We start from the raw sequence: 12,414 nt of genomic DNA on the forward strand, positions 1-12,414 counted from the left end.
AAAGGAAAGCATTCTGATGGCGAGGTACCGGTTCTACACCTATAAAAGATCTGAAGGCCAGGAAGTGGCAAGTTATGTCACCGAGCTAAGACGCCTTGCAGGACATTGCGAATTTGAAGGACATTTGAAGCACACGCTCAGAGGCTTTTTCGTGCTTGGCATTGGCCAGGAAACCATACTTCACAAACTTTTGACTTTAGAGACCCCAGCCTTGAGTAAGGCCATAGCGATAGCCCAGGCATTCATTGCCATCAGTGACAATATGAAGCAAATCTCTCAGCACACAAGTGCTCTACAAGTACTGTGAACAAAATGATGTTGTTTTTGAATCGTAACGTACAGAGCAGATCACACATACTTACAGCTACACGTCCGCAGATGTCTCAGAGTCCACCATCAAGGGTGATGAATGCAAGGCCACTAACACCTTGTTGGTACTGCGGGGGTGATCATCGTTTCCATTCATGCCGATTCAAAGAGTACGTTTGCAAGGGCTGTGGAACAATGGGACACCTCCAACGAGTGTGCAGGCGAGCTGCAAAGCCTGTTAAACCTGCAAACCACCATGTTGCAGGGGAGGACAGATCCACAGAGGATCACGACGAACCAGAGCCTCAGATCAAGGAGGCAGAGGTACATGGGGTGCACACATTCACCACAAATTGTCCCCCGATAATGCTGAATGTTGAACTAAATGGACTGCCGGTGTCAATGGAGCTGGACACGGGCACAAGCCAGTCCATCATGGGCAAAAAGACTTTCGAAAGATTGTGGTGCAACAAGGCCTCAAGGCCAGTCTTAACTCCAGTTCGCACGAAACTAAGAACTTACACGAAAGAACTGATTCTTGTAATCGGCAGTGCTACCGTAAAGGTCTCCTACGATGGAGCGGTGCACAAGCTACCACTCTGGGTGGTACCGGGTGATGGCCCCACGCTGCTCGGCAGAAGCTGGCTGGGGAAGATACGCTGGAACTGGGACGACATCCGAGCGCTATCGCCCGCTGACGACACTTCGTGTGCCCAGATCTTAAACAAATTTCCTTCGCATTTCGAACCAGGCATCGGGAAATTCCAAGGAGCAAAAGTGCAGATCCACCTAATTCTGGGGGCGCGACTCATCCATCACAGGGCGAGAGTAGTACCATACATGATGAGAGAAAGGGTAGAGATCGAGCTAGACCGGCTGCAAAGAGAGAGCATCATTTCCCCGATCGAGTTCAACGAGTGGGCCCGTCCGATCATTCCTGTCCTCAAGGGAGACGGCACCATCAGAATCTGTGGCGATTTAAAAAGTAACTGTCAATCGTTACTCCCTGCAGGACCAATACCCACTACCGAAGGCCAATGACCTCTTTGCAATGCTGGCGGGAGGAAAGACGTTCACGAAGCTGGATCTGACTTCAGCCTACAGGAACTGGAGGAATCATCGAAGGCCCTCACCCGCATCAACACGCGCAAAGGTCCTTTTATTTATAATAGATGCCCATTTGGAAACCGATCGGCGGTGGCGATATTCCAGAGAAACATGGAAAGCTTACTGAAGTCGGTCCCGCACACCGTGGTCTTCCAGGACAACATCTTGGTCACAGGTCGGAACATAGTCGAGCATCTGCAGCACCTGGAGGAGGTTCTTAGTCGACTCAACTGCGTGGGGCTCAGGTTAAAACGCTCGAAGTGCGTTTTCCTGGTGCTTGAAGTGGAGCTCCTGGGAGGGAGGATTACGGTGGGCCGACACTCCTCAGCCGGAGGTGGATGGGGACGGTCCGTGGGAGCTGGGAAGACTTCACCACTCCACAGGCTGCTGCTCTCCAGAGTGCTGCCGTGCCCCGGGTCCCCAGAGAGCAGCGTCGACCGAGCTGGAGCTGCAGCCCAACAAATGATTCAACAAGACCAGCTTTCACACTGAGACGATCAACCAGGGCAAGAAGGGCCCCAGATCGACTCACATTGTAAATACTTACACTATTGACTTTGGCGGGGTGGGGAGGGGGGAGTGTTGTTATTTATGTAAACTTGTATTTACTCTGTACAGCCACCAGAGGGCTCATCCCCTGGAGTCCCAAAGGATCCCATATCCCTTGGGAGCACAGGTATTTAAGGAGGCTTCACAGGTTGGAGAGGCACTCTGGAGACCTACAATAAAAGACTACGGTCACTCTTTACTTTGAACTCACAGTGTTCAGTATGACTCTTTCTCCATACACAACTGTTTTGGTCTCCATATTTAAGGAAGGATATACTTGCATTGGAGGCTGTTCAGAGAAGGTTCACAAGGTTGATTCTGGAGATGAGGGGGTTGACATGATGATAGGTTGAGTAGGTTGGGCCTATACTTATTGGGGTTCAGAAGAATGAGAGGTAATCTTATTGAAATTTATGAGATAATGAGGGGGCTTAACAAGGTGGATGCAGAGAGGATATTTCCACTCATAGGGGCAACTAAAACTAGGGGACATAGTCTTAGAATAAGGGGCCGCCCATTTAAAACTGAGATGAGGAGAAATTTCTTCTTTCAGAGGGTTGTAAATCTATGGAATTCTCTGCCCCAGAGAGCTGTGGTGGCTGGATCACTGAATATATTTAAGGCAGAGATAAACAGATTTTTGAGCGATAAGGGAATAAAGGTTAATGGGGAGCGGGCAGGGAAGTGGAGCTGAGTCTGTGATCAGATCAGCCATGATCTTATTGAATGGCGGAGCAGGCTCGAGCAGCCAAATGGCCTACTCCTGCTCCTATTTCTTATGTTCTTATGATGCAGGTTACTAGCGTTGCTAGGATATTAACCTGGCAGAAATGGGCCCATAATACCGGTTTGCCAATGGCAACAGTAAAAGAACGCTTTTTAAAAAAAGGATTCCCATACTGCTGGAATGACCCAACAGCAGCTCCTCCCCCAACTCTCACCAAATCCCTGGGAAGCTGTGGGATAGATGAACAATGCAGTGCCATAAATGGTATGGGTTCCTTGTCCCTTTTATGACATCAATCCCCTCCTTGGGACGGGGACAGGGTCAATGCTGGGATGGGCCAGTGGCCATAAATGTTTTACTTCCTGCAGCAGTGTGGGCTTCAAGGAATTTCATACCCAAGGTTCCCTATTTGCGCTCTTAAGTCAGGAAATGGTGCCTGGGAAGAAGTAAAGGAATGTTTAAGAAAGCATAAAAATCGTATCGAATGTCCATCTTGCACTAGTTATGTGAAAGTTGAAAAGCCTTTTTGTGCACAAAGGGGCATAATAAAACACAGATGTCGACCTTGTGGTAATGCTTGACAATTAGCTGGATTATAGGTAAGGATATCTCTTCTTAAAATAAATAAAGCCATTACACATAATTGGAGATGAGGAGGGAGTGAGAGAAGCCAAGTGTAGTCCAGGTGATGCAAAAATTAAAAAGCTACATTCATGTATTTTCTTTCCCGTATTAGATCCACCGCACCCATGTTAAGGTGGCGAGGCCATGCAGCAACTCACTACCAGTACTGTCATATAAACTGTCTGCTACAGGATTAAGAGTTGCCTTTGCTTATCCACTGTCCCCCCAGGGAGCTACCTCACCATCGCTCTACATCTCCCTAAATGGTCTTGGCACAGATTGCAGACTCAGAAGGGAGTGGGGAAACTAAGACGACTGGATGGCAGCAGGTCACTCAGCACACTCACCCACCACCACATAACCAACTTCTTTACTGAATCCCTCGGGGACCTCATCATAATCGGGCATTTTCCACCAGCCTTTAAAACAGTGAGACAAGTCTGCTTTCCTCTGGTGAATGTTGCTGTGTACATAGAGCGCGCAGGTTGGATAGCCAAAATTGAGGCAAATGCACCAGTCCACTACATCAGTTACATTAACTAATGGGGTCAAAGTTGTCACCATGCCCAATTTTTTTTTTAAACGTTGCAAATGCACTATTATCCAAGGGGGAATTTTTGCCACCGCCTTGGATAATGGACAAAATAGATTGTATTTTTATGCAGGACTGCCTACTTTGCAAGCCAGAAATTCATGATGACAATGCTTTTTCTTGAATGAACAGATCTGCAGTGGCACTGCTGCATATTTACACGTGAAAAGCAGCTGACATAAAATGTCATCAAATCTGGGCTGCACAGAACTCAGGAATGAAGTGGTCTCAACCATTCACATATCCTAAAATCACGCAAAATGTCGAAGGGGCAGTGGCCTCATGATTCTTTGCCTTTGCTGCAGAATTTACATTGCTATCTAATGAACTGCAAAAAGGATTTTTATGTTTTTTTTTTAAAAACAGAACAATTATTACAGGTTCAAGGTGAAGGGAAATAACTGACAGCCCAGATCCTGACAGGGCTCTGAGTGCATTTTGAATTATTCTGACATTACACTCTCCGCACACAGTCCGAAAGCTTGGCTGGTGTCTGCAGGAACAGTAAAGGGATACTTAAATAGAAATTATTAAAACAAAACTCCTCCCAATCCATTAGAGATTAAAATACTTGGCATGCACATCCTTCTCATCGCACTCCTACAGCAAAGAAAGAAAAGAAAATAGACACACAATCATACCTGGCCTGCCTCCTTGTCTCTGCATGAACTGTCAGTGAATTATTCCAAACGCTTTCTGCAGTCCCAAGGTAATAACCCCTATTACTGAGCACTCTTGTATTCTTTAACCTTCACTAAAACACACACCATCTCCACTGTCTGAATCAGTCACGGCAGGCACAATCAGAGGATAGCAGAGCATCTGATTGTGCTGTGCTGAAGGCCATACAGGTGATTACAGAGCTATAAGTCGCTGCAACAATGCTGTACATTGAGGTCCAGACAAGGTTTATACCACCGGTTCTTGGCAAGCATCTTCGCTCAGAAGCTTCAACGTGGGGTTTTATTTCCATTTCTTGGCTTTGCTGCTTTTATCCCCGGTTAGGTGGGCCAAGTTGAGTCACTGCCAAGTTGTTGACCTGTCAGTTTGTTACATTGACCTTGGCAACTTTCTGAATGTGAATTTATCCCCACTCAGCAGTAGCAAGCCAAGCAAAATTTTTACATCACGATAAGGCGCTATACAAAGGCAAACCTTTCGCTTTCTTTGCTGGTTCGATGACTGAGATGTTGCACAAGGTCACAAGATAATTACACATGAGAAAAGCAATTCGGTCCATCTTAATTCATCCATCCAGAGAGATCTTCATGTTCCCCTATTGCAGCATCCATTTTGCCGCCATTGTCTTATCTGAAAGTTTATTCCACATGGTGATCACTTGGTGTGAAGAAGGATTTCCTGATATCAGTCCTAAGAATGATCTTGCATTACTTTGAATTAATAGTCCCATAGTTCTACTTCTACAGTTTCATTTTAAGTAATATTCCAGGTTAATATTTTCTATACCTTTAACAATCTAATTCACCTCTCTAAGATCACCTCTCACATGCCTCCTTTCCAAGTTGCAAAGCACGACTATCCAGTCTTTCCTCATAATTGAAAGCCCTCACACTTTGAGTTATGAGGAAAGACTGGATGGATGGAGTGGCCTTGTGGCTCTCCTCCTGACTGCCTCAAGCTCTTGAATGTCTGTCTTATTTCTCAGTGAACTGGATGCAGTATTCAAGATGAGGTCTGCACAAAGCACTATACCCTTTGATTATTACCTCCTCGAACTTATATTTGACTTTGACCTTACTTAATAGCCTTTCGTGTGGAACTTTTTCAAAATCCTTGTGGAAGTTGAGGTATGCCATGTCATAGGGCGTTCCACACTCCACTTGGGTTGTCACTTTCTCAAAGAAATCGAGGAGAAGACAAGATCTTCCCCTTCTCAATCCATGTTGACTTCTAGGGTTATTGATGTACAGATGATCCATACATTTACTCCTGATAACCAATGCCATTATTTTAGATGGAGTGAAGGTTAGTCAAATGGTTCTGTAGTTGCCTGTGTCTGTTTGGTCAAAGTTTTTGAATATGGGCACCAGATTAGCCTGATTCCAATCTACTGGTACCTTCTCAGTGTCGATTGACTCCTCCATAATGATTTTCAGTGCTTCAAAAATCTCCCCTATAGTCTCTCTCAGTATAAGTAGCGTCCATTCCTGGGAATTTAGTTGCTATGAGCCCATTTAGCCTGTCTGGGACTTTGATCTCATTTCTGGGGATTGTACTTGGAATATTTTTGTTTGGAGCGGGCATGTTGCTCATGCCTTCCATTGTGAATACTTGGAAGAAGTAGCTATTCCGAATATTTTGTGCTCAATTTTAAGCCCATTTACATCTTTTACAGTTTTGATCTCTTCTCCGACTGCTCCTCTTCCTGTTGGGATACTGAAAGAATTTGTTACTGTTACACTTATCCTCATCCCAGTGAGAAGAGACAACTCTGAATACTGGGTTAACATCCGCCAGAATATTTGCATCTGATGGGAGTGGAGTGCCGACCCACCATCGCAGTCCTTCCAATAGAAGTTGTGTCAGACTAATGACCTGCCCAATAAAAAGGGTCTTTGTTCTGGAAACAGCTCAGAGAACGAACCGCTAGACATAAAAGCAGTGGAAGCAGTTGGTTCCTTTATGCGCTATGAGGCACGGAAGAAATAAAAAGATGCTTAGCCTTGTGTAATTGTTATTTTTAGCGTGTGCGATAGAACCACTCTTCAACACTGAAGCAATTTAAAGTTATGCCACGATCTTCAGGCAAAGTGTTCTGGTGTTGAGGGCTGTCCGTTATTTTCATGAAAGGAGAGGAAAGGGAAATGGAGGGGTAAAGGAGGGGATTTCCCTTCATATTCTTTCCTCATCTCTTGAAGTGCTGATTTATCCTTATTGTTTCATGGCCTCTGGTACTCCTCCAACTCCCTGCCCATGTGGCCATTCCTCATCGATGAGCCTGGACACTGAGTGTCAGCAGGCTATTCAACTGCCGGCAGCATCACAGCCAAGCTCGATCATGTTGACATTTACCCTGGTGCACTTTCCAGCAGGGATCATTTGATAAGTAGGGGCAGGAACCATGGATGAATTTCCTCCCTTCCCAACCTGGGGATAGTGAAGACGTTTATACAGCCCCTCGTGACACCCTAGGTGAGATCAGCACAGACCTAGATGGAGGATGGAAGACTCATGGGTCTTGTTTTAGATTGTGAACCCTTTATTGGCTAGACTGGAGCAGTTCATTTAAAAATGATTGAAGTGCAACATGAAGACAGGGTCAACAACACAGTCTGTACCACTGGTCACTGAATCTACATGAAAAGTAATGCATCACCTGTTTAACATCAAATACTTGTTCGTGGGACACACTACAAGTGCAAGAAAGGGGAAAGGTCACTACATTAAATAACCACAACAAATGTTTGCAAAATGGGGGATTCCAGATACCGTCTGTACAAATCTATTCTCTTGGCTGGGCTGGTGGAACAATAAATTGCTTCCAGAAGGCGGCAAGGATGAATCATGTTACCTGTTGGTGCCAATAGTTTGCCTCATTATCTGCTGAAGGAGCAGGATTCAACAGCAAAGTGTTTAGGCTGCTGTGACGCATTTGAAACCTATACTGGTATGGGTGTGACAGACATGGGCAACATTTCCCCTTCTCTTTCTCAGCCCTTCAACAAAAAGGAAAGTTCAGAATGAGACATCATCATCTGGAGGAAGAAAGGAAGTGGCATCTAGGACTATAACAGTGACTTCACTGGGTGTAAAGCACTTTGGGACATCCTGAGATCATGAAAGGTGCTATAGAAAAGCAAGTTCTATCTTTCAATTGCATGAAAAGACTAAGAAACGTAACAGGTGGTGGATCGGAGGCAAGTGGGTGGTAATGGAGAACAGAGGCAGAGCTGATACAGAGAGCATGTTTCCACTTGTGGGGAAGAGCATAACTAGAGGCCATCAATATAAGATAGTCAACAAGAAGTCCAATAAGGAATTCAGAAGCAACTTTTTTACCCAGAGATTGGTGAGAATATGGAACTCGCTACCACAGGGAGAGGTGGAAGCAAATAGTATAGATGTATTTAAGGGGAGGCTAAACAAGCATATGAGGGAGAAGGGAATAGAGGGATATGCTGATAGATTTAGAAGAAGAAAGACGGGAGGAGTTTCGAATGGAGCATAAATGCCGGCATGGACTGGTTGGGCTGAAGGGTCTGTTTCTGTGCCGGATATCCTAAGTAATCCTCTGTAAACATAGAGGGAGGGAAGAGGAATCCCACTTTCTCTCTTTCTTTTTCTTATTTTCTATTTCAATCATGCTTCTTAGTGTCTCGGAATTCCCTTCTGAAACGACCCACTGGAACAGCCTTTGGCACTGCCCTCCTTTCATGGCCAAGTCCTGCACCTGGCATCTCTAGCCAAACTCAACCATATGTCCGAGGGTTTATTGGGGTCAGAACTGGCTTCACTTAATGGGACTTCAGCATCAACATCATTTATCAGAGTTCAACTGCCGCTTTCACCAAAGGAAATAGTCAGATCGCAGAAAAGTGGCAATTAAAGGGATCCTACCATTTTTTTTTACCTTTATTACACTTTTTAACACGTGTTTACTCTTTCATTAAAATTTCCGATGACAGGCATGTCAACCTCCTTAAGACGCCAAAAGGAACAAGTGTCATTTTGGACTAAAATTTTGCTCTGCATTGACATTTTTAGGAAAGTTGTCCATGAGGTTTATTATAAAATGTCACTTTTAAAATACTTTTTTCTTTAGCTGCCAAAACACATAGCACTACAGACTAGAGTCATTGACGTCACTGTTGGCTACCTCCCTAAGTGCAGTGGCCAAACGAGACACAACATTCTGAGCTGGGACTCTCCACAAGGTCAGAACAGGCAGCAAAGGAGGATCTTTGAGCGGAAACCATTGAAACATCGGTCATCAACAGGAGGCACCAGGTCCCACATTCATGAGAACTACCAATGACGCATGTTCTTAAAGAAGCATGGCACCAAATTATCTACCGCAGGGTAAATAAAAGAAAAAAAATATTTAATCGACTCTTCCAATACAGATTGTATTCAAGGCCTCACTGAAGTTTCAAGACATTATTAGCAGAAAGTCACCCTGTTGGTGCCAATAGCCCAAATGCACATACATCTTTTATGTTGTAATTTGGTGATTGATGGCTGGTGCCAACAACAATAAGACAGTGAGCAAGTGCCCCCTTTTAACGGGGCACAACCAATAAACCACAAATTCAACCAAATTTAAATGAAACTTAACAAATCAAATGACAATTTTGTTTCTGGGGGTGATGAAACACTCCAGTCCCTCCGGTGCCCATCGGTCGCGGAAGGCCTCAAGCGTACCAGCGGACAAATGCACATACAAACACAGATTGACAGACACACAAACGCACAATGGGCATAAACACGGATGTTAATTATAGATTCAGCATGACTAAAACTGCCTATTTCCACCTCCATAACTTTGCCTATCTCCGCCCCTGCCTCAACTCATCTGCTACTGAAACCCTCATCCATGCCTTTGTTACCTCTAGACCTGACTTCTCCAACGCACTCCTGGCTGGCCTCGCACATTCTACCCTACATAAACTTGAGGTCATCCAAAACTCAGCTGCCATGTCCTAACTTGCACCAAGTCCCGCTTAGCCATCACCCCTGTGCTCGCTGATCTACATTGGCTCCCGGTTAAACAACACCTCGATTTCAAAATTCTCATCCTTGTTTACAAATCCCTCCACGGCCTCGCCCCTCCCTATCTCTGTAATCTCCTTCAGCCTCACAACCCTCCGCGATGCCTGCGCTCCTCAAATTCTGCCCTTTTGAGCATCCCTGATTATAATCGCTCAACCATTGGTGGCTGTGCCTTCTGTTGCCTAGGCCCCAAGCTCTGGAACTCCCTGCCTAAACCTCTCTGCCTCTCTTTCCTCCTTCAAGATGCTCCTTAAAACCTAATCTGCCGTAATTTCTTCTTATGTGGCTCGGTGTCAAAAACATTTTTTTGTCCTATAACACTCATGTGAAGCGCCTTGGGACGTGTCACTATGTTAAAGACGCTCTATAAATATAAGTTGTTGTTGTTAATTGGGCCTTAAGTGAGTAGACTCATAAAACAAGTTACTTTGTGCTTTTTTTCTTTCACCAAGAGGTTAACTGCTGGGATTACTGTCTAACATCTTAAGCTAATTGCCAGTTCCAAATTACTAGCTTAGCTTTTAGTTATCTGATTCAGAAATCTTCTGCTCACTAGTTATTACTGTGACTGATATCCATCTTGTAATTTATAATTCATTGTCAGACCAAAGCTACAACAGCAGAGTTGTTCCATTGAAGGATCAAGCAATTAATTTGTAATGAACGATAGTAACTCATTTACAGGAAGAGAATCATCTTCTTGCCTTGCCTGGGCCAGGGCTCTCCTGACCTTCACAAACACAAGAACGGCTGAAATTAACACATGGCAGTTGAAATACTGAGTAGTCAGTACCCAGACCGAGGTCTTGCATGGTCAGATAGTCCTTGCATTTTACATGTTTTTTGCAGCACACCCACGGCACATATCAAACTTCTAAGAAGGACAGCTGTTCAGAGACCACAGCAATTTGAGACATTCCCGGTTGATGAGGACTATTCCCAGGAGCTGAGCACAATTCCTCAAACAGAATGCAATCAGTGCTAATAGTTAGTAACTGTTTTTGCTTTTCTTCAACTGCTATGTCAAAACTGAAGATGGGTTCCACTTTGTTTCACGAAGAGCTTGAAACAGCAAAGGGATCGAGGAGCGAAAAATAATTAAATCATTGGATCTACCCATCAAACTGTATTCATGAGACAACTTCTCAATTGTAGACTCCTGGCGCAGTTCCTGACGGTAGTAACCACATTAATGGGAGGCTTGTCTTTCACAAGCTGTCTCTATCAGTAATACCAAAACAGAATTGCTGCTGGAACTAAGTTTGTTTCTAAGTGATGGCAGCATTTAACAAACTTCCTCTGAATCCAGTTTTTAATTATTCATTCTGCCTCCATCCTCAGTTAAGACTGTTCCCTCAAACATTTGTACTATTCCCAATAGCTCTGTCTATGTGATCTTAGCCAGTGCGGTGCTGGTGCAGTGCATTGACTAAAGTCAGGGAAAGTTAGAGGTCTAGAAATTCGAAAGCGCAGCACCCATTTCTCCGGCTCCTTACAGCCTCCTTAACCGCCAATATAGTGGGTGGTAAGCGCACGCTCATTACGAGCCGGATGTGCGCCACTCACCATATCGTGCGCCTCGGACCTATCCTTTCAGGCACGTCCGAATTGCTAGGCCAGGGTTCCTACTCTGGTCACTAACCAGCAGCCCTTGCCAGATAGTGCTATGATGTACGTTGACACTGAATAAGGACAGGTTGAGGCTGTGCTGTGATGCCCCATATAGTTGAATAATCATTGTCCGGGCTCACTCATGAGGAGTGGCCACCAGTACAAGGCAGTAAAAGGTGGTGTGGAGGAAGTGGGTGGGGGATGGAGGGAAGAGATACAGTTTGCACTCACTCCCTAAAAATCCTATCTGACCAGACACAATCTGCACTGTGTTAGATTCCACACCTCTGGCTATGTTAATCTCATTAATAGTTTCAGCCCAGATAAATTTAACATTTATTAAAAAGATTTAATTCTGATTCTCTCGAACTAAAATTTTGGCTGCTCTGACTCCTATTCCTAAAATACACACTATTGAATTCAGTCCAGTATAATGTCAAATAATCTGCAACTCACTTCATTTTTCACCCCTCACCAACCAGATCTGTCCTTCAGTAGCAATGAAAGTGAGCAGACCTGAAAGAGAAAATAAGAACATCCGCGACTGACAGAAAGGGAGAAAGACAGCAAAAAATCCAACACAAGCTGGTCTGGCTTCAGACCAGAGTGAGGCCTGTAGGTTGTCATAGAGGCCTGCTTTGAATTTTGGCATGTTTTCGCACACAAGGGCAAGCTTGCAGTAAATTTAGTAACAAATGTGACAGGTCTCTACTTTTCTCCTTTATTGCAACCACCGCTCACTAAAAATGTATATTCCATTCAATCAACCAGGTACTGTTATGTGTCATGTACTTAACTGTCATTGTAACCCATGTATAAGCTGACCTAAGTTGTACACCTTGAGAACACTGACCACAGGGGGCGAACTTGTGGGAGACTCTCCTAACCTGGACTTTCCGGTATAAAAGGGGAAGCTCCACCCACCGTCTGTCTCTTGAGGTCTTGGTAATAAAGTAACTGGTCACAGAGTCACCTTCTCTCAAGTATGGGCCTCGTGTGCATTTATACTGTATAGTAAGGACATATTATTGGCGACGAGAAACTGGGATTTAAACCACGCGAGCATGGCCATTAGCAGCACAGAAAGAGGTACTGTTTTGGTGATGATTGGGACGACTTTATTGAGAAACTACAGCAAAGTTTTGTTACTAAGGAATGGTTGGGA

This window comes from Pristiophorus japonicus, chromosome 12 (assembly GCF_044704955.1).
Source record: "Pristiophorus japonicus isolate sPriJap1 chromosome 12, sPriJap1.hap1, whole genome shotgun sequence".
Classification (NCBI taxonomy): Eukaryota; Metazoa; Chordata; class Chondrichthyes; family Pristiophoridae; genus Pristiophorus; species Pristiophorus japonicus.